General features: G+C 32.6%; 1 long non-coding RNA gene across 1 annotated transcript; it reads right to left on the bottom strand.

The window, feature by feature from the left end:
* Nucleotides 1-1516: 1516 nt before the first annotated feature.
* Nucleotides 1517-24700, bottom strand: LOC130673130 (uncharacterized). Its single transcript, XR_008990835.1, has 8 exons — nucleotides 23944-24700; nucleotides 23777-23882; nucleotides 23481-23702; nucleotides 3893-3965; nucleotides 2361-3246; nucleotides 2187-2289; nucleotides 2029-2119; nucleotides 1517-1719 (listed from the first exon to the last, which is right to left on the bottom strand). It is a non-coding gene; the product is annotated as an uncharacterized LOC130673130 (long non-coding RNA).
* Nucleotides 24701-24900: the final 200 nt, after the last annotated feature.

Below are 24900 nucleotides of genomic sequence, written 5' to 3'. Positions count from 1 at the left end.
AATTCACAATTCAATTCAATACTCTTCAATAATTCACAATTCAATTCAATATTCTTCAACAATTTACAATTCAATTCAATATTCTTCAGTAATTCGCAATTTAATTCAATATTCTTCAACGATTCACTATTCAATTCAATAATCTTCAGTATTCTTCAATAATTCACAATTCAATTCCATAATCTTCAATGTTCTTCAATAATTCACAATTCAATTCAATATTCTTCTCTAATTCGCTATTCAATGCAATAATCTCCGGATTCTTCAACAATTCACAATTTAATTCAATATTCATTCATAATTCTTCAATATTTCTCAATTCAATTCACTTTTCTTCAAGATTTCACAGTTCAATTCACTTATTTTTCCATATATTATCTTCAATGTGTGCACTTTCCTTGCTATCTTACGACACCGTTCACTAATCTATCTATCGGGGAAAGATTTAGAATCTCAGTCTCACAGTTTCCTGTCGCGTTGACTGGGCACTCACCACTAAAATTCCCGAAAATTCACTTCACTCACCTCACTTCGCTGGGCGAAAACCACGTTGGGCGTCAAAATTTCTGTCACGTGTGAGCTTACACCTTAATGTTCTTAATGCGTAACCGATCTTTCCGTGCCTAACTCAGTGTCTCTAGAAATTTAATAGGATGTTATAAAGGGTGTGGGTCGCTCAGTGAAGGAATAACTATGTGTGAATTATATGGATATTTCTTTATTGGGCGTCCCCAGAATATGGGAGTACCCAGACAAGGCCCTGAGAGTCTCTTTTACAAATCTAAGATAGCATAAATGAATCAGATACTAATACAATATTTTAATTCAACATTAGCGGCATTAAACGTATTCTTATAGTGATCTGTAATAAAAGGGGACGGTATCTATGAGGCAGATCCCTATGAAGCAGATGGTTTAATGAACCAAATCCCTATGATACAGATCCCAAAATCTCAGATTTCTATGACACTTACTCCTGATGATACAGATAGATCAATGGCACAGATAGAGCAATTACTCATAATTCCGATGATACAGATATATAAATTGTCAATGTAACTAAAAAATTATGTATACCTATATACATTCAGATTGACTTCTTAACTTACCGACCGTGCGTTTATACTGTTTTCATGTTTTCATAATTATTCAGTGTCATTATATCTCGTTCCATTTATTTAAAAAAAAACAAATAATATCACAGTATTATTAATAAATCGAATGTACAATTTTTCTATCAATAAATTTTTAATTTACCCTTACTTACTTTGAAAAGATGATATTATACAAGGGAACACCAAATCTGCCGAAGCCCGTCAATGCACTTTATATTTATGTATAATGTTTTTTATTTATATTCATTTATATATATATTTCATTTTTTTATATTTATTATACTTTTTTTAATATTTTATTTTGGTTTATTATATTTTTAACATTTTTAAACATATTTTTAACATTGAGAGTAACTGTTTACATTTAAAGTTGAAAATATACACGTAACGATAAAGGCAAAAGTAATAAAGAATGTCCATAGACAACGTACTGTTGGTTACGTAATTTGGAGAACAATTGAATTATATATCCCAATGTTTTTGCTTCATTTTCTGCAAAATTTCGTGCTGCAAGACGTTCGCTGATTGATTGCTAATCAATAAACATGCGACGAAATGGCCACTCCGACTCCAATTGGTTACGTACTGACATGTCCCGGTAGCGCTGAAAATAGAATATTAAATCCAATTAATGTATACTATAAAAAATGTTAATTATCAACATAAATTATTAATTCAAATTTAAAACTACTCGACACATTCTCCGGTTTCAGCAACCCCGATTCAAATTTACACTCTTACTAGATTAAATTGAAAAGAAAATGAGGTATGACTTGAAAAAATAGTAAAAATACTTCGACCCCATTCTAAAATTTTTTAATTTACTCCGATTACTTTCATGGAGTCGCATGAAAAAGCCCATGACTCTGAATTAAGCGGAACTTTTTTTACTATAAGATTAAGTAAAATTTACCTTGTAATCATTAAATAGTTTTAAGAAACGCCGGTGGCAAGATCTGATGGCCTTCTTTCTCCTCTTAAAAATCGGCTTAGATGAAATTATTCTGTAAAAAAAAAAGTAATTAACAGTAAATATAAATCTTGAAATAAGATTTTTCAGTTATCACTCACTTCTATAGCTGGTGATCATATTTCTCCAAACTTTCCCAGATGAAGTCACGATCATATTCCATGAGTCGTAACCGGACAATTTCATAATCCTCAGCATAAGTCCCTACAATAAAAAAATTCACATTAAGTTATTTAAAAAAATAAAAATTTATGACTCATTTAAAATAAACTTACATCTTCTTTTTATTCTGGCCCAACAGCACTCTTTAGAGTAGTACATCTTGTTGTAAGATCAGCCTGGTCCTATTCAAATCGATCCTGTTGTATGATCGGTCTGATCGCTTGATTTACTGTTACTAGGGTAACTAATGTTTTTTTGTTTATTTAAAATAACAAAAACAAAAGTACATAAACTATTATATTTTGCATAATTTATTATTTCAATTGTTATTAACGTTTCGTTAAAAATATTAATGTAATCAGTCATGGAAATAATTCCTGGAAAAAAACCAGGATCAAGTCTTTTTTTTTACAAAGGATTTAGATATTTAGAAGATCCCCAGTGTAAAAGAGTTGCAAGATGCTCAACTCGAAAAATTGGCTGTAAAGCAACATTACATTCCACACAAGAGCTATCATTGATAAGTGATGTTACACATTTACAAGAAGGAATTGATTTCTTCATTAAAAAAGATCACACTGATCTTTCTGATGAAAAAGCCGGTGTTTGGCGGTCAATGGTCCAAGTAATGAAAAATGACGTTACAAACTCTAATAATAAGCCCAGATCTGTTTTTAATGCGGTATCATTAGTGTACATTTCCATTTTTTAATTTTAAATTCCTTTTTTTTATTCGACCGTTTTAATTTCGCTTCATATATGTACCATATTTATAGTCGACCTGATGTTAGCTGCAATTATTCATATGATTCTGTTCGAAGCATCTTATCAAGAGCGCGTAGTCAGAGTAGGGCAAAGATTCCTGATACTCTTTTCAAGCTGGGAGAATTATTAATTGAGAAAGATTTTCTCAAAGGTATTGTTGAGTCTATGACCGGCCATTTCACCTTAATTTTTTCAACTGATACTTTGCTTGCTGGATTTGCCAAGGTGGATGAACTATTTATGGATGGAACGTTTTCAGTAAGTATTAATTACTTAAGATTAATTTAGATTTTATTCAAAATATTCATACGGTATAAAAAAATAAACTATTATTATCTTAAGCGTATTGCTCTGAAGCCAAATATGAACCAGATCTACACGATTCATTACAAACTTAAAAATACGGTACTATGAATCATTTATAATCTTTATATTGTTTAAAAATAAATAAATACTTACACATTAAAATTGATAGTATATAGCAGGGTTAATAGCATTTACCGAGAATCGAAAGACACCAACGTAAAATAGTATTTTTGATTGGCTTATCACCGAAATTCCAGAGTTAAAAAATAAAAAAATACACATTATGAGGGATTTTGAAAAGGCTACTATCAAGGCTCTAAGATTAAATTTTTTAGGAGCATTAATACACGGGTGTGACTACCATTATTCTTACGTAAGAATTTAATTATATTTTTTAAATATAGTAATAATACAATAAAAAAAAATTAAAATGTCTTAAGTTGAAATTTCTGGTTCCAACATTTAATTTTGTATCACATACGCCATGAAAATAAAGTACTCGTGAATTAGAAACTTTTAAATTTCTCTCATAGGCTTTAATTAGAAGATGGCAAAAAATGAAATTGAAAATTACCGATTCATTTTTATCAATGCTGATGAATGTTCCATTCCTTCCACCTGACAAATTTGAAGAAGCTGGTCGAATCCTGGAAGCAGAAATGAATAAAATTAAACATTTAGACATGAAGATTTTAATTTTTTTTTATTATTTCAAAGACAATTGGCTGAGATATCCCAATCACGTCTCCGTATTTAACGCACTAAGTAATACCAATTGTGGCCCAGAAAGTTTCCACCGTCACAGTATAGGTGTGATAGAAAAACATCCAGGAATATGGTCGTGAGTAGGTGAGTGTAAACTTTATTTCTAATCCAGTTGATTTGTTATAATTAGGGCCGGGAATTTGGTTTCGCTAAAAAAGAGAGATAGAAGATGGGCGGAGCCAAGTTTTCTGATTGGCTAAAACTTTTCCCTCGATTTGGTATTTCTTTGTTCTCTGAAAGTGTTTTTTTTTTTTTTTTTTTTTTTTTGTAATGAATAAGAGCTATCACATTTATTATATTAATTTAGCTGTCGACGTTAGATATGTTAAATGGGTTATTTATCAAAACATGGCTAGTTTCACGATTATTAATATTGTATGTAAGTCGTATATACATGTAGAAGGAATGACTTAAAATCAGTTTTAGTAGGTTTTTTTTCCTTTATCAATACTGATTTTGAACGAATAATTGAACTGCCAGTAAATCTTTTATGGGAAATTATTTTTTGTTTAAGTAACTCTGAGGGCCAGTTTTTCAAACCGGGTTTATTTTTATCTAGGCTTAAATTATTATTGCTGGTATATCTATGTATTATTCATTTTTTTTTTAATTTAGCTCGCTCCAATTTTAGAATTTAATGAAAAAGTATAGGTTTTAAGCATAATTTTCGTATATTATCTGTTTCCAAGAACTAGCATAAAAGTAAATTACTATGAATGTTTGAAACTTGAATTTTTTAGTTAATTCTATTTTTCGAATGTGTTCATGTTCAATCCGGATTGATAATCTTGACAATTATAATTAAATTATACTTTCAGTACTAAGGTCCAGTTTTTCAATCCAAGACTTTTTTCATTCGGGATAAAATTGTTATTGTTAGTGTATATATACACTATATTTAGTGAATATGTATACCTTTATAGATTAGGGTGATCCAAAAAATAACAAATTTTTTTTTTTTTCTTCCAAACAGGTTCAAAAGTTTCATTTAGATAAAAAAAGACGCCTGTGAAAATTAGAGCTCTTAATATTAACATTAAGAGGTTCCTCATCGCACTTTTCTATTTTCCATAAGAATAACATGGGAAAAATTTTTTTTACGTCTTCTGATTTTTATAAGTAGCTAACGATGCGTCATAGGAATAATTGGCAGGCATATTTTTGTAGGGAATTGAATGCTCTACAAAAAAAGATTCTTATTATTTTTTGAGGAATCTATTTGTTCAAAAGTTATTTGAGGTTGAAGACGAATTCATATTAAATTTTGAGATTTTCTACTTTTCCGGCGAAACTATCAGACTTATTACAATATATCATCAGACCTTTTTTGTAGACAATTTTATTCCCTAAAAGTTATTTTGAACAAAGTTTTTTCGAATTCCGCATTGTTTTCTAGTTATTTTTATTTTAATGTCATGCTCATAAAAAAATAGTCTTCTGATCGATTTTAAGAGCTCGACATTAAAATAAAAATAACTAGAAAGCAATGCAGAATTCAAAAAAACTTTGTAAGAAATAACTTTTAGGGAATAAAATTGTCTACAAAAAAGGTCTGATGATATTTTGTAATAAGTCTGATAGTTTCGCCGGAAAAGTAGAAAATCTCAAAATTTAATATGAATTCGTCTTCAACCTCAAATAACTTTTGAACAAATAGATTCCTCAAAAAATAATAAGAATCTTTTTTCGTAGAGCATTCAATTCCCTACAAAAATATGCCTGCCAATTATTCCTATGACGCATCGTTAGCTACTTATAAAAATCAGAAGACGTAAAAAAAATTTTTCCCATGTTATTCTTATGGAAAATAGAAAAGTGCGATGAGGAACCTCTTAATGTTAATATTAAGAGCTCTAATTTTCACAGGCGTCTTTTTTTATCTAAATGAAACTTTTGAACCTGTTTGGAAGAAAAAAAAAAAGTTTGTTATTTTTTGGATCACCCTATTATAGATACATAGTCGATAATTATTTAATGCCGAATTTGAGAAATTTCAAATTACAAAACTGGCCTCGAGAGTTGAAATGTTTGTTAGTTGAACTATAATTTTATATTCAACGTTTTATTGAACTTAGGGTTTATTTAATTTCAGAAATGTATTATTTTCTATTAACTACACACAGAGAATTTTATTATTCAATTTATTCAAACATTTTAGTTACCGGTCAGATATTTCCATATTCTTTAAAATTATCCTATCTGTTTAAGTAATTTTTAATGAAATTGAATTAATCTTCATAGCACAGGTTGCTTCAGCAAAAGTTTACTTTCCAAAAGTTTCCTTGAATTTTTCGTCAAATGTCAATCAACTTCGGACTTTTCCGTTTTTAACGAAAATTTATATACAACTTGTTGTAAAATTTGACGTAAATTTACCACCCGAATTAGAATGCAAATTCACTTCCAAAGTTGACTAGAAAAAATTTATCCTCAATTTGCAGGCAAATTTTTATATCAATTTATTGTTAATTTGACTTGAAAATTGTTAATTATTTGCTTACCGCTAAAATGTAGAGATTTTTATGTATAAGTTTACTTACTTTTTGAAGTGGTAAGAATTAACATTACCGTCTTTTTTTTTCTAGTAAAAAGTTACCTCTAAATTGAGCAAAAATTAACCGCAAATTTTTCTTTTCAACTTTTGCTGTTAAATTGTCAGCGAATTCAGGCAGCGAATTTCAGACCATTTCAATGTCAAATTACTGTCAATTTCAAGCTATAATGGCTAATAGGGAAATTACGCTCTACAAAATAAATATAATTCACACACAGCATTGAAAATTTTTTTATGTTTCAAAAAAACTATGACTTTATTTTAATAATTACAATAAAAAATAACCAAAAAACCTACCTGCAACGAGAAATTTATTACATTAATCCAACTAGGAATTTCATTGGCGATGCTACAACAATTAAGAAAATACATGTAATTCAATCAAAATAGATAAAAAAAATATAATAATTGAAGGTTCACGGCCTTCAACACATAAATTATACTTTTCGAAAACTCTACAATCAGACTAATGAATGTTGATGCTCCATTTGCTAGTGTAAATGAAAGCTTGGAAATTAAGTCAAACCCGCCATCGGTATGGAGAATTAGATCTGCAACCTATCGTTTACTGAACTTGTAGAATTTAATAATGACTATCGCGGCTTCGAACACTATCTGTCGCAAACACCGAAATCTGGTAAATATTTTAATGCTCGGTTTAGTTATGTAGAAAAATTGAGTAGATTTATATAATTCATAATTCGGTACCCTGCTTGAAAAATCCGATAGATTTTTATACTGGATGTATAAGACCCTATACTTAACTGTAGCACTTCTCATGGAACTCATTAGTCCTTATAAAATTTCTATAGGAATTCATGAGAATCTAATAAATTCTATGAGATTTTCTAAACAGGATATATAACATAAATTATACCAACTTGCTTACAATAGAATTACAGACTAAGCGTCATTTGTGCGACGCTTCAGTGACATCTCAAGCGACACTTGTGCGCCATTTGTGCGACACTTCAGTGACATCTCGTGCGACACTTGTGCGGCATTTGTGCGACACTTGTAAAGTATGTGTGCGACACTTGTGCGACAGTCCGGTAACATTTGTGCGACACTTGTGCGACACGTATGAAACACTTATGCGACACTTCGGCGATATCTGTGCGACATCTGTGCGACACTTCAGCGACGTCTGTGCGACACTTTAGCGAAATTTGAGCGACACTTGTGTGACACTTTGGCGACATTTGAGCGACACTTGTGCGACACTTCGGTGACATCTATGCAACACTTGTGCAACATTTCGGCGACATCTATGCGCCATTTGTGCGATATTTTGGTGACATTTGTACAACACGTGTGCGACATTTGAGCGGCACGTGCAAAACCGGCGGCATTTGTGCGACACACTGTCGACATCTCTGCGACACTTGGTGACATCTATGCGACACTTGTGCAACATTTCGGTGACATCTGAGCGTCATTCGTGCGACACTTCAGTGACATCTCATGTGACACTTGTGCGACACTAGTACCATATTTGTGCGACACTTCGGACAAATCTCTGCAACACTTGTGCAGTATATGTAGGACACTTTAGCGACATCCGTGCGACACTTGTGCGACACTTCAGCGACGTCTGTGCGACAGTTTAGCGACGTTTGAGCGACGCTTGTGTGACACTTCGGTGATATCTATGCGCCATTTGTGCGACACTTCATTGACATCTCATGCGGTATTTGTGCGACACTTCAGTGACATCTCATGCGTCACTTGTGCGGCATGTGTGCGACACTTTGTCGACATCTCTGCGACACTTGTAAAGTATGTGTGCGACACTTGGTGACATCTGTGCGACACTTGTGCGACATTTGTGTGACACTCCAGCGATATCTGTGTGACATTTGAGCGACACTTAGGCGACATTTATGCGACCTTGGTGAAACATCTGTGCGACACTCGTGCGACAATTGTGCGACACTCTAGCGACATTTGTGCGATACTTCAGCGACATTTGTGTGGCATTTGTGCGACACTCTAGCGACATTTGAGCGACACTTGTGCGGCATTTGTGCGACACGTTGGCGACATCTGAGAGACAATTGTGCGACACTCTAGCGACATTTGTGCGACACTCCAGCGACGTCTGTGAGACAATTGTGCGACACTCTAGCGACATTTGTGCAACACTCCAGCGACATTTGTGCGACAATTGTGCAACACTTTGGCGACATCTGTGCGACATTTGTGCGATACTTGTTCGACACTTCAGTGACGATTGTGCAACACTTGAGCGACATCTGTGCGACACTTCGGCGACACTTGTGCGACACTTGTACGACATTTGTGCGACACTCCAGCGACACTAGTACCATATTTGTGCGAAACTTCGGACAAATCTCTGTGACACTTGTGAAGTATGTGTGCAACACTTTGGCGACATCTGTGCGACGTCTAAGCGCGACTTGTGCAACACTCGCGCGACATTTGAGCGACACTTGTGCGACACTGTTGACATTTGAGCGGCACTTGTGCGACATTTGAGCGACACTTGTGCGACATTTGAGCGATATCTATGTGACACTTGTGCGACATTTCAGTGACATCAATGCGCCATTTGTGCGACACTTCAGTGACATCTCATGCGACACTCGTGCGACATTTATGCGACACTTCGGCGACATCTGTGCGACACCTTAGCGACATATCTGCGACACTTGTGCAGTATATGTGCGACACTTTAGTGACATTTGTGCGACACTTGTGCGACGCGTGCAAAACCGGCGACATTTGTGCGACACTCCAGTGACATCTGTGCGACGTTTGTGCGATACTCCAGTGACATCTGTGCGACATTTGAGCGACACTTGTGCGACACTTGAGCGACATCTGTGCGACATCGTGCGACATTTGTGCGACACTTGTGCGACACTTCAGTGACATTTGTGCGACACTTCAGCGACATCTGTGCGACACTTTGGAGACATCTGTGCGACATTCGTAAGGGACTTATGCAAGACCTCCTTTCGTATAGTTGGGATACTTGCAAGACATAAACTATCCAACGGTCACGACGCTTGTAAAATACAGCCCGCCATTTTGTTACGATAACTAAGTTACGACAACAATTTACTATAGATTCTCGGCCCGTGTTGGACTTCTATTTTACACAACCTACTAGCCAGTTGCCTTACGTTTGTGACACACACTTTCAATCGGCGACAAAACGACGGCGGAAATTGAAACATTCATCAATCACGTGCGTAGCGCCCGTCTTTTTACTCACGACTTGTGATAAAATGTCTACGACACTCATGCGACATCTGCACGATACTTGTGCGAAACCTATGCAGCACTTTATCGATAATAAAATAAAACAGCAAATGTAGTTTATACATTTTTGCGACATGTGGTACCTTCCAGTCGTGACACTTGTGCGACACAACTAGTAACGCGATCATGACATTTGTATAACGTAGCTCACTATTGAATATCATTACTTTCGGAGCTTTTTTTCGACACAACTTTTTATTTAGTTTCAACTTGTTTGCGACACAAATTTCTATTTAACCACGGGGCTTGTCTAAAAATTTATTCATTTATCGATGATATGCACGACGCACTACTCCAGTAGAGGGGCCTAATAGTAGAAAAATGGGTAAAATGGCCACTTATTCGAACTTGATTGCTAACAACTTTTGTTCTAATGAATAGATCTGGCTAAAAATTTGCTCAGACCTAGATTATGATCCTCACAAACGAACAAAAATTTAGGGTGCAGTGTAAATTTACTTGCGACTCCAGAAGAGGGGCCTCATAGTGAAAAAATGGGAAAATGGCAACTTTTGAACTGAATTGTATAGCAAGTTGTATATCAATTGTCTTCAAATACGGAAAAGTCCGAAGTTGACGGACATTTGATGAATGATTCAAGGAAAATTTTGTAAAGTAAACTTTTTTTTAAGCAAACTGTGCTATTAGGGTTGCGCAGTAAGTTCTGCAGTGAAACATTTTCGGTTAACTAAACGACAAGTTTCTGGCAAGCCTTGGCTGGATAATACCTGCGTGTAAGCTAGTGCAAATCAACTGCTGTCATCTGAACGTAATTTGACAGAAGAACTTGCCGTCAATTTGAAGTGAAAGTTTCAATCAACTTAACGTCATTGCCTAACAGTAACACTTATTTTCAAATTGAATTCAAGTTTACAGACAATTTACTGTCAACTTAACCGTAACTGTTTGCTCTCCCTTTTATTTAAGTTGACTTCAGAATACAGCAGTACCCTAAAATCACAGTTTGCTTTAGCAAAAGTTTACTTACAAAAGTTTCCTTGAATTTGTCGTCAAATCTCCGTCAACCGGACTTTTCCGTTTTTTACGACAATTTGTATGCAACTTCCTCTACAATTTCACGTAAATTTACTTCCCGACTTAGAATGCAAATTCAGTTCAAAAGTTGACTAGAAAAAAGTTGTCGTCAATTTTCATCAAATTTTATGTCAATTTAGTGTTAATTTGACTTGAAAAATTGTTAAGTATATTTTCTCGCTCAAATTGTAGACAATTTTATGTATAAATTTGCTTACCTTCTGAAATGGTAAGAATGAACATTACCGACTGTTTTTTTTTTCGTCAAAGCCCTGATAGCCAAGTTGGCCGCAACTTGTCGACAACCCACTGCCGCAACCTGTCGCCAAGTTGGCCGCAAAAGTTGGCATTTCCATAAGTTGCGACCAACTTGACGACAAGATGCTCAGAAATTTGGTGACAGGTTGCGGCAGTAGATTGTCGCCAAGTTTCTGAGCAACTTGTAGCCAACTTGCAGTTAACAGTTACACAAGCTAAAAGTTGTAGACAACTTGTCGTCTAGTTGGTCGCAACTCAGGTACATCGACTTTCTGATCAGAAACTCTGGCTATCAGGGAGTTTACCTTTAAATTGAAGAAAAATCAACCGCAAATTTTTGTTTTCAACTTTTGCTGTGAAATTGTCTGCTAATTCGGGCAGCAGATTTCAGGTAATTTCAACATTAAATTACCGTCAATTTCAATGCAAAGTGGCTATTAGGGTTACTGCTAACCGTAACTGTTCTCCAACACTTTTCTTAAAGTTGGCTTCAGAATACGGCTGTAGCTTGAAGTTAACTCACAGTTAAGGTGGCTATCAGGATATTTGAGTAAAATTATCCATAAATTGAAATAAAATTTTGCCTGAAAATTGACGACAACTTTTTTCTAGTCAACTTTTGAAGTGAATTTGCATTCTAATTCAGGCAGTAAATTTACGTCAAATTGAATAACAAGTTGCATACAAATTGTCGTCAAAAACGGAAAAGTCCGACGGAAATTTGACGAAAAATTCAACGAAACTTTTGTACAGTAAACTTTTGCTCAAGCAAACTGTGTTATGTCCTCAGTGGCCTCAGGTGCCTCCACCTGTTAAATATTGCTACTAACAATTTGTTAGTATACTTATATGTTGTGACATTTGAGATTGTCCGGTCCTCGGCGGATCCCACGCGTTAAATTAAATTTAGTAATAATTCATTTCTGTCCTGTAATTGACAATAATAATAATGATTAGAACCTGCGAGGCACGCGGAAAGATGGGAAGTCTCAGGTAAAGTAACGTGGCTAGTAACAGGCTTCCAGCAACGATCCCCGAAGACTCTGGTAGGTGGAGATTAATTATTGTTAAGTTAAGTTAGTCAGTAAGAATTAGTTATTAAGCAGCGGACAAACTTCCAACTCACCCACCGGAAGTGGACGACGATCATCGAGTGAGACGAGCCGCAATTAATTCAAGAAGACCCGCGGATAAGGCAAGGAAAGACTCGCAGCAAAACCAACGACCGTCAGCTTGTAAGCCACGAGCAGTTCAAGTTTCAAACGCGAGAGCACGCGCGCCATCAAGCCGAGCCATGGACTCGACGGTTCAGTATATAACAATTTATGGTACCGCTGGCGCCATCTCTGAGACAGCAGTTGAACTGGGCGATGGAGTGGGGAGTCGCGGGTGAGATCCACGTTGTCCGAGTGATTGCCGCCATCTTTGCTGGATGCTTGTTGCTGACAACACGTGTTTTAAAAATTTTCTCGTGCCGCTGATTGCATCAGTCATAAAAGTCTGGTTATTTTGTATTATTCGGTTTTAATTAAACTAATCTGAGTGCCGCGAAGGCTATATATTGTCTTGTCAGAAGTTGTCAAGTGCCGCGAAGGCAAATCGTTTAAAAACAAAAACAAAAAAAAAAAGAACGTTGACAAATCATCGGCGAACCGCGTGTGTCGCAGAGACCTTGAGGTTAAATAATTGCCGCAGCCTGGGGAGTAGTCATCACACCCTGCCGAGGATCATCGAGAGCCGGACAACAACCAACGTCCCATCGTCGATTGCAGTCTAGGGTGAGTGGAAGTTTGCACTGCGTTATCGGTCATTTTTTTTTAATACCCTGTAATTGTGGGGTCGTATGGTTTATTTTTTTTTGTATTGATTATTATTATTATTATTTTTGAATTTGTTTTTTTTGGTGTCGAATTGAGAATTTTGGTGCGTTGTTAGGCCAGAGTCCTCGTGCGTTGCGTGGTCGTCACGGTAAATAATTTTCGCGCAATAATTTATATTTGTTTACTGCAACTCTAGTTTTTTTTTTGTTTACGTTGAATTTTATTGCGCTCATTAATTTAAGACATTTGTTTTTTTTTGTGTTCGCCGTCGCTGCGGGTGCGTGCCGCGAGTGTAATATTAATTATTCCTGTTAGAAGGAATCCGTGGGGAAGTTAGTTAATTACTTGATATAAAAATAAAAGAATTCGCGATTCTTAGTTTATATTAATTTTTTTTTGTTGGTTTTTTGTGTTTCTGCTCAACTCATGGAATACTGGTGCGTTTATTCGATGTAAACTAAGTATCGTTACTAGAGATACTAGTAGTGCTTTAGCTGTCAAAACTTGTTTTTTCTCTTACTGACACGCAAACATTATTGAAAAATTTTGAGACTCGGGGAATAATTTACGAGCAGAATAGTTATGTAACAAGTTATGACTTGTTAAGTTTTTTTTATTGCCATAAATAAATGAAATAAGGGATTACATCATTATTTTTTTTTTGTTTCGTTGCTGTTGAGTGCGTACAATCATAACTTCGCGTTTTGACGAATTAATTCAAAGAAGTAACAATAAATTGGAACGAATCTCTGAGCCGTAATTATACTTGTAAGCGTGTGGTATGATCAGTGTGCCGCGTGGTATGATTTTGTAGGTAATTATATTTTAAGGTGAATACGCGAAACGATGTAATGATTGTACTGTTAAGAACTGCGTAATCTGTTGTTTGTTTTGATTAAAGTGTTTCACAAGTTTTTTTTTGCCCATTAAATCTTTCTTGTTTATTTAAATAATTGTTGAGCCCGTATCAGTCGGTAAATTATCCAGACCCAACTCCTCCCGCCGTCCAAGAAGCTCGTTTTCCCTGAACCCTCCACACTAGTGATTCTCCGCGTCGCGAGTTTGGTAATTCTCTCCAAAAAATTACCTGGCGTCCAACGGGTACTGCAGGTAAGCCAGAATTTAATTGCACAGAGAATTCTCGCTGGTTAGATTCCCAGTCGGGAATATCTCGTGACAATGTACATGTACGAGCAATATGAATTTAATTACGTAATACTAAAATCTCGGATTGACAAGCTAGTGCTGAGTAAGTGTGGTTATATGTATAGACCGAGTTATTGATATGTATTACATTTGAAGTCTGCTTAAAGTTTGTGTATATTCATATATATATATTCGACTGGGCCAAAAAAATTGACGATTTTTTTTTTTCATAGCTATATCGAAAATATTATTCAGAATGACAAAAAAAAAATTTCATGAAAGTTTGAGCCCTTAATATTAATTTTAAGAGGTCCATCATCGCTATTTTTAATTTTAATTCATAATTTTATGTTTTACGTCGGAATTTCTAAAACATTGGAGTAAAAAAAATTCATTTCCACTTATTCTTATGTAAAATTGAATTCCCTACAAAAAAGGTCTGATTGAAAATTTTCGTCAGACAAGCCGTTTCCGATTAATTAAGCTTAATAAATTGATATATTTTTTCGATTTAACATTTTTACTTTTGAATTTTGTAACTGACGAATCAATAAATATCTAAAAAAGACCATGACAGATTTTCGAATGAAATTTAATGCTCTACAAAAAAGGTCTCTTAACATTTCGTGCTAAATTCACTCCTTCGAAAGTTATTCAAGGTTGAATTTGAGTCAAAACGATTTCAATAACGTGAATAACTTTCGAAGGAGTGAATTTAGCAAAAAATGTTAGGACGCCTTTTTTGTAGAGCATTGAATTTCCTTCAAAAATCTGTCATGGTCTTTTTTAGATATTTATTGATTCGTCAGTTACAAAATTCAAAAGTAAATATGTTAAATCGAAAAAATATATCAATTTATTAAGCTTAATTAATCGGAAACGGCTTGTCTGACGAAAATTTTCAATCAGACCTTTTTTGTAGGGAATTCAATTTTACATAAGAATAAGTGGAAATGAATTTTTTTTACTCCAATGTTTTAGCAATTCCGACGTAAAACATAAAATTATGAATTAAAATTAAAAATAGCGATGATGGACCTCTTAAAATTAATATTAAGGGCTCAAACTTTCATGAAATTTTTTTTTTGTCATTCTGAATAATATTTTCGATATAGCTTTGAAAAAAAAAAATAGTCAATTTTTTTGGCCCAGTCTAATATATATATATATATATATATATATATAGTGCAGGTACTCTTAAAATATTGTAAATAATGAAAGGAATAATTTCATAACATGAAATAGTTGCGAAATTTGACAATTATTTTGTTTACTATAGAATAAAACCAATGGGATTGGATTATAATGTGAAACGCATAAGTTATCAGGAATGAAAAAAAATTTTCTACTTTTCTTGATTCCATTCAAATTTTAAAGGATATAAAATTGATGAAAGAAACAATCAAAACTTTAAGTTTAAGGACAAAAATTAAACTTTCTTCAACAAGCTTTAAGATTACTTTTACAGAAATCGTCAATGAGTTTTAGTCTTAAAGTTATATAAACTTTAACATCGAAAAAAAAACTGATCTTTTCAAAAAATCGTGAAAATTTCTAACATTCATAACTTCCAAACCAATCGACATTACAATAATTTATGAAGCAATCATCAAACACTAAATCCAAAGGGCCGGTATGGGTTTCGTAACCTATAAGGAATTGTAATATGCCTTATCCAAGAAAAAACTAAGTAAATTGTTATTTTTTATCACTGAATCGTTCGAGCTAAGTAATCGATTTTGATGTTTGAGACCACACTTGACATTAAAATAGAAATAACTAGAAAACAATGCAGAAAAAATGTATCAGAAATAATTTGTAGGAAATAAAATTGTCTACAAAAAAAATTCCATGACATTTTATGATAAGTTCGATAGTTTCACAGAAAAAGTAAAAAAATCTCGAAATTTACTCTAACTTGACTTCGAGCTCCAATAACTTTTGAACAGATGGATTTATCAAAAAATGATAAAAGACTTTTTTGTAGAGAGTTCAATTTCCTACAAAAATGTGTGCTTGGCTTATTTGTACAATGAGCCATTGCCGAGGTAAAAAATTCCAAACTAAAAAATATTTGTTTCTCATGTTATTTAAACGGGAAATCGAATTTTTCAATGCACTAAGCTCTTCATTGACTTATAATTTTTTTTTAAGCGGTAATATTTTTTTGTTCTATGAATTGTTAGTTTTTCATGTCGGACAGAAAAAAAAAAAATCGCCTGAATATGAAATACCCTATTACCCGTATAACAATCTTTTTCAATTCTTAAACAAGTCTGCACTCAAGATCGACAGGTGCTAGTGTCTTTTTCTACGTATGTGTCTTGCTACAGATATTTGTAACCAGATTTTAATTGCAAGCTTAGTGCAAGCCTTACACAAGGAATTCGTGCCAGTATAACTCAATCAACAAATTCCAAATTTTAACATAAAATTTAACTCTTTTGGGCTTGAAAAATTAGTTTGAATGATATCGGCAATGGAAAATTTTAAAAATAACAATTCACTTACTAAAATAAAAAAGTATCTGAAGGTATTAATGCTGGGCCGCACCTAACGAAATCTCGAATTTAAGAATTCTAATTATTAATTAAATAATTATCATAATAGCAATTTTCTTAGTTTCCGACTAAAAGCAAAAGACGAACTTCCTCGGAAGATTTTCATCATCCGAGTACCATAAATATTCCGAAAGTAATTAGAATTCTTAAATTCGAGATTTCGTTAGGTGCGGCCCAGCCTTAACAAGCTCGGAGAGCTCAAACCTATATTGGCAATAATGTTTTCGAGCTGAAGGAACTCGAAAACAGCGGGAGGTTTCGGGGCTGGCCCGTAGGGTCAACCGGTTTTCAGATTTTTTGTGTTTTTTTTATATAGTAACTAGAAAAAAATCAGTATTTAAAAGTTATGACCTGCTGCATTAAATTGTCATGAAAAGACAGATTATATAATAATTTAATGTTACGAACAAAAATAAAAATAAAAAAAAAGTCTCCAAGGATTCTATTTTATTTAAATTTTGAGTTCTATGATTCATTTTTGATAGATTGTATGAAAATAATCCTAACAGCTGATTTTGTAGACAATTGTATTTCTTATAAGAGCTAAGAGCTACGATCACACAATGTAAAAAAAAATATTCATCTGTAAATTTACGAACGAAAGAAAAATACTTTTTTTTTTTTCTTTAAAATTTGATTTTCCTCTTCAGTTCCATACTCTGTGTTTTTTATTTTATAAACTTGGGCATATGACATTAAAGATTTTTAATCAAAAATTCCGATTAAAGCCACTGAGTTCCGATTTAATCCGAAAGATTTGCAACTGGAATTCATTGGTTTTAATCAGGATTCATCGGTTTTATTTTCGGAATTTAAGGTCAGTTTTTCAAACCGGGTTTATTTTTATCCGGGTCAATGTTGCTAGTATACATTAATTAATAATATATAGATATGCCAGCAATAATAATTTTAACCCGGATTGAAAATAAATCCGGTTTGAGAAACTGGCCCTTAATCAGAGTCGGATATTGCATGGATTTTCCTTAAAACCTCTGAATCAAAAGCTAAAAAAAAAAAATTCATGTAATTATTTACGAAATACAAAACAAATAAACTGTTTCAATTGTCTTTTATTTATTTGGTATTCTATCAATTCCATGTATTATTTATTTACACGAAAACTCGCGTGTAACCAACTTATCTCATGTAACCTGTTTTGACAGTTGACAGGGTCTTTAACAGTTGGTAAAAACTTAAAACCACCCTGATAGCTACTTTAGCTTGAAATTGACAGTAATTTGACATTGAAATTGCCTGAAATTTTCTGCCCGAATTTCCCATACAAAGTTGCCGTTAATGGAGAAAATGCCGTAGGTTGGCCGATGTGTAGCTGCCATCGCTCGGCCAAGCATTGGCAATTCGTAATGGCCCAAACCTGGTTAATTACCACCAGCCATTTAATTTTTCATCATGATAGCGTAGTCAAATCGAAATGAATTTTTATTAAAATTTTTGAATGTAGATGTAATGGCATTGCTGGTTTCATATCAGAATATGACTTCCCGTAATCCCTTTCAAGGAAACACCAGACACACGACGCTGCCGATGGCTGGCCAATGAATGGCTACTTATGACTGGCCGATTATCGGTTCGCAACTTTGGGCTACTGTTGGTGAATCAGTGGTCCATGATTGATTCTTGTTAAATGAAAAAATCTACCAATCAATTATTAATTATTCAAATAACTTGTTATTGTAGTTTCCTTTAATTAATAATTATTTATTTTTGAATTAAACTAAGTTTCAATTAATAAATATTTTAATTTTTCGAATACAGTTATTTACAACTAACAATGAATATATTTTTTAGTTCGTTATCATTTGCAATCAACACTCGCAGTTTTATCATTTTACTTATAAAAATTAATTTAATTCAAAAATAAGTATAGTAAATTGTTAAAGTAAATGCCATTTTTAATAATAGTGGTAGAGTAAGATAATTCAACTGGATTCTCAATAAATAATCAATTAAATTTAATAAGCTTTATCTTTAAAAATTATGAAATTATAATCAAAATAGTACGAAATTATTATTTTTTTTTCTTAATGATTGAAAATATTAATTCAATTGCTCTATATATTTTATAAAACCGAGTGGTTGTAGCAGAATGAATAAGTAGATCATATAAAATTATCAATTCAACATTGGTAGGTTCGTACAGTAGTTATCATTCAGACCCAGCAATCAGAAGGACGACAGTTCGCGCCCGGGTCCAGCAGAATTTCCACCAAGTTTTTTTCACATCATTTACCTCCCGTAGATAATTTAAACGTTAATGATTATGAATTTTACGAGGTTAATAATAATAACAATTTTTTAAAATTAAATTTATTTGCTTGCTTGGCCGATTGCTGGCTGCCATTAATCGGCTAATAGTCGAGCGCCATTAATGGGCCGACGTTATCATTCCGGCTATAAGCCGTTTATCGGCCAATAAAAATTGCCATTGCTGAGCCATTAATCGACATTCTTGGCCTAGTAATGGCCTGATCTAGGGCCGATTTTCAAACTTTGTATGGGTTGCTGATAATTTAACAGCAAAAGTTGAAAATAAAAATTTGCGGTTAATTTTTGCTCAATTTAAAGGTAATTTTTTACTAGGAAAAAAAATTGGTAATGTTCATTCTTACCATTTCAGAAAGTAAGCAAATTCATACATAAAAACGTCTACAATTTGACGGTAAAAAAATACTTTACAATTTTTCAAGTCAAATTAACAATAAATTGACATAACAATTTGCCTGAAAATTTACGACAAATTTTTTCTAGTCAACTTTTGAAGTAAATTTGCATTCTAACTCGGGTAGTAAATTTACGTAAAATTATATAGCAATTGTCGTCAAAAACGGAAAAGTCTGAAGTTGACAGACATTTGACGAAATATTCAAGGAAACTTTTAGAAAGTAAACTTTTGCTAAAGCAAACTGCTATTAGGATTAATTCAATTTTATTAAAAATTACTTAAACAGATGGGATAATTTCCTAGAATATGGAAATATTTGACCGTTAACTAAAATTTTTGAATAATTTTAATAATAAAATTCTCTGCATCTAGATAGTAGAAAATAATACATTTCTGAAATTAAATGAACCGTAAGTCAAGTAAAACGTTGAATAAGAAATTATAGTTCAACCAAAAACCATTCCAACTCTCAAGGCCAATTTTGAAATCTGAAATTTCTCGAATTCGGGATTGAATAATTATCGACAATGTATCTATAGAGGTATACATATTCACTAAATATCGTGTATATATACACTAACAATAACAATTTCATCCCGAATGAAAAAAGTCTTGGATTGAAAAATTGGACCTTGGTACTAAAAGTATAATTTAATTATAATTATCAAGATTATCAATCCGAATTGAAAATAAACATTTGAAAAAAAATATTTAAATCAAAAATTTGGGTCTTAAAGATTCATAATACTTTACTATTATTCTAGTTCCTGGAAACAGATAATATACGAAAATTGTGTTTGAAAAATAAAAAAATTTATTTATATATCATTTAAGTGTCAATTGGGGCCAGTTTTTCAAACTGGGTTTATTTTCATCTGGTTTTCAATATTGCTAGTATTGATTATATTCATTATTCAATATACATTAATAATATATAGATAGACCAGCAATAATTATTTAAACCCAGATGAAAATAAACCCGGTTTGAAAAACTGACCATCAAAGTTATTTAAACAAAAAATAATTTCCCCTAAAAGATTTACTGGCAGTTCAATTATTCGTTCAAAATCAGTATTGATAAAGGAAAAAAACCTACTAAAACTGATTTTAAGTCATTCCTTCTACATGTATATACGACTTACATACAATATTGATGATCGTGAAACTAGCCATGTTTTGATGAATAACCCATTTAATATATCTAACGTTAACAGCTAAATTAATATAATAAATGTGATAGCTCTTATTCATTACAAAAAAAAAAAAAAAAAAAAAAAAAACACTTTCAGAGAACAAAGAAATACCAAATCTAGGGAAAAGTTTTAGCCAATCAGAAAACTTGGCTCCGCCCATCTTCTATCTCTCTTTTTTAGCGAAACCAAATTCCCGGCCCTAGTTATAATTGAATATTTATTGGTAATTCATGTAGATGGGATTGAAAAAATTATTTGTGATGAAGAAATGAACAGTTTAAAGATAACAAATGGCCTATTACTAAAACGACGCACGCCAAAATCAGTTGTGGACCGAATTAATCATCTCCAGAATCAACTGATCACTAAGAAAATTTTAGTAGAAGACTTTTTAAAATCTTTTTCAAGATGTATGGAAGAGCTATTGGTAACATTAAAGGAAAAGTTTGCAGAGGAACTTAATTCTACAAACGCAGATGAAGCAAACATGGATCGAGTCATGGATCCATCACAACTAGATCCACATAAATCAAACGAAATTGACCGTACACAAATTTACTTAGATGAAATCCAAAAGTTAATTAAAATTATCGAAGATAAAGTACTTCCGCAGTCATGCAATCCATTCAAAGGATTAAGAAAACCATTAGATAAACGAGCTGACGTTTCACATATTCTGCATGGAATTAACCAAACAACAGACAGACAACGTGCTTTATCATCAACGGTAACGTCTAATACGAATTGCTCGACAAATTTACAAACGTCAAGCAATGAAACATTAACAGAGGCACCAAAGTCAACAACATCATCAAAGAAATATTACAAAGCAAAAAGAAACTATCAAAAACAGGACAAAAATACATCAAATGCAAGTAAAACGAATCCATCTACATCCACACCAGTACCAAAATTAGTTCCGAAACCTCCATCGTCAATTCAATCACCACCATTACCATTATCAACATAAATTTGTCATCAACTTGCATGTACAGACGAAGAAATTATGAACCAAGTTATAAGCTTATCAAAACAAGATCAAAATGTATCGAACAAAATTGACGACACAGAACCTGATGAACGTGAAGCACAAAAATCCGGATACTCAGATGAAGATAGTATGGGCCAAGTTATTGATTTGTCAAAGCAAGATCCACGTGAATCTAACAAAATTAACAATACAGAAGTGGACGTGAAACACAAAAATTCACATATTCTGATGAAGATATTATGGACAAAATATTGGACTTATCAATGATAAATCCACACAAATTGAGTAACATTGATAATGCAGATGTTTACGTAATTGAAGCACAAAAAACACTTCATCAGCTAACAGACAGACAACGTACTTTACCATCAACCTTTACGTCGAATTCAAATTACTCAACAAATTTACATACTCCAACTTATCAAACATCAATGGAAACAACAAATTCAACTATATCATTGACAAAATCAACGCAATTTTCACCAATAACAAATTTCACATCAAAGAAATATCACAAGATGAAAACAAGCAACCATAAACAAGAAATAAATACACCAAATATAAGTGAAAGTAATCTATCTACATCAACATCAGCACCAGCACCAAAATCAGTTTTAAAAACTTCATCGTCGATTCAATCATCACCATTAACAGTATCAACAGAACTTTGTAATCAACTTCAATGTACAGACGAAGAAATTATGGACCAAGTTACAAGTCTATCAAAGCAAGATTCTTATGAGTCAAACAAAACTGATGATGCAGAAGTGCATGTACGTGAATCACAAAGATTACTGAAAATTATTGAAAATGAAGCACTTCCGCCGTCGTGCAATTCTTCCAAATTATTAGAAAAACAAACTAACGTTGCAAGTACTTCAAATGCAACTAAGCAACTGACAGAAAGACAATGTGCTTTACTGTCAACCATTACTTCGAATTCAAATAACTCTACTTATTTACAGACGTCAACTGGACAAAAATTAACGGAAATACCACATCTAACAATATCTAATAAACTACCAATAGTTCCTACAGCAACTGTTCCAGTATTTACAACTAAAACACTAACAACAACAACTTCATCTATTATTCTACCAAAGAGAAATTTAATGCAAAATATTGAAACAGATTCCAGTTGTCCTGCTAAAAAGTTTAAAATTAATGAAAATATTCCCTCAATTTTTTTAATCGCTAAAAAACCTGGTTGTGATGAAAAAATTTTATTACCGGTGGAAGTTTTATCAACTAAAAATAAAAATATAAATTCGCCAACATTTGACATTAAAAAACCTCCATTACAGCCTTTTTCTTTGAATTCTATTGAAAATACGTCAAGTTTAATGGAATCGAGTGAAGATTTAAAATATTTAGCAAGTCTTTCACAAAAATTTGTAAAAAACAACAAAATTAATTATTTCCTTCCCCAAAATAAGAAAAAAAAATAATTAAAAAAAAAACAAAAAGAAAATAATCTTAATAAATAGTTCATCAATTTACTTATTGCTGCCCTAAAAGATCACGTTTGTTGCAGAAGGGCGCATAATATTTTGAGATAGTATATACTATAATATATTATCGAAAAAATAATTATTATGTTACAATTTGTTAATTAACTATTAGGTAGTTGATGTTTGTTTTTACTAATAATTCGTGTTATTAAATAAGATAAAATTATTTATGTTGAATAAATACCAGTTGTACCAGTTTACTTATAAATTTTTAATTTTGTTGTATTAAATGATAAAATTAAAAAATACTATAAAAAAACTTTACAAAAATCATTAATTGCATAGAATAAGTAAAAAGTCTAGCAGCAAGTTAATGCATTGAAACGAATGAAACATTTGCACAAAAAATAAACAAACCTACGAATTTCAGTGATAAGTCATAATTTCATCGCCTCCAGGAAATACAAAATTACGTCTAGCAATCTGTAAATAAATATCACATCATTCTTCAGTCTTGACCAAGCAACAAGGGCTCCGATTTAGCTTGACTTAAAAATATTTCCCAACAGATCAGTGATACGTTCCAGTTTGCTTGCATTGTGATTGAATTAAGGCTGGATTTAATAACTTTATATATCTCTGCAAATTAAAAATTCATTTATTTAAAATTTAATTATGTTTATCGATTCCACTATCATGTCTAACATACCCACCTGAGCACTAAAAAATTTCTTGTTGTTAAATGGTAAATCATCTTGTATATATCTACGCCTTTTATCTGTGAATTTTTTTTTTGGTCTCTATTTACATTTTCTACGTCTGAAAAATACATGTATTTTAATCTAATAACCAATCAAAATAATTTCAAAAAAGAGTTTACCCAAATTATATACGAAGAAAAAGTCACCATTTTGCAAACACACTGTTGATTATGATAATCTTTTAAATATTAAAGCTCACACAACTTTAACTAAATTCGTTTTATCACTGGTTTTTCTCAATTTAAAATATGTTATTGCTCACACACACAAAAAAAAATTATTATGAATTAGAGTTAACATATCGATTATGTTTATTTGCATTATATATATAACTATTTAACAGTGTATATAAGTGCACGGTTGATAAGTGAGGAATCAAGTCTGAGAACTTGTATATAATATTATAGTATATATATATATATATATATATATATATATTTTAGTCACATTGACAATTTATATATCTGTATCATCGGAATTATGAGTAATTGCTCTATCTGTGCCATTGATCTATCTGTATCATCAGGAGTAAGTGTCATAGAAATCTGAGATTTTGGGATCTGTATCATAGGGATTTGGTTCCTTAAACCATCTGCTTCATAGGGATCTGCCTCATAGATACCGTCCCAATAAAAGCGGTAAAATGAGGGAGATATAATATTTATGCGCGAGCAGACGACTATTAGAATCAGCTTAACTATGGTAACTAACTCATTTTCTGCAATTGCATCCTCTGCTTCCAAAATATCACTCCGCCGATTCCCATGAGAACTCTTTTCGTGCTGCATAAGAAAATATCCCTTCGCAGTCTCCAACGGAACTCTTTTCTTCCCAAAGTCAAAACTGCTGACCACGCGAAACGTTTGCTCATCACATAGTCTTTATAAAAGTAAGACTTAATACAACTAATGTAATGCGATATTTATGTGCAGCTGTACAGCGCTGAATGAACTACAATAAAATGTATTGCTTTCTGAACTAAAATATATCTATCTATTATTTATTAATTAGTATTAAACGGATGGGCGTCAGCTCACCCGTCACAATTATATATGTATATATAGTAGCCTGGGCCA

This window comes from Microplitis mediator, chromosome 8 (genome assembly GCF_029852145.1).
Source record: "Microplitis mediator isolate UGA2020A chromosome 8, iyMicMedi2.1, whole genome shotgun sequence".
NCBI lineage: Eukaryota > Metazoa > Arthropoda > Insecta > Hymenoptera > Braconidae > Microplitis > Microplitis mediator.
The sequence above is the reverse complement of the archived record's forward strand: the minus strand, read 5'-3'. Positions and strand labels throughout refer to the sequence as shown.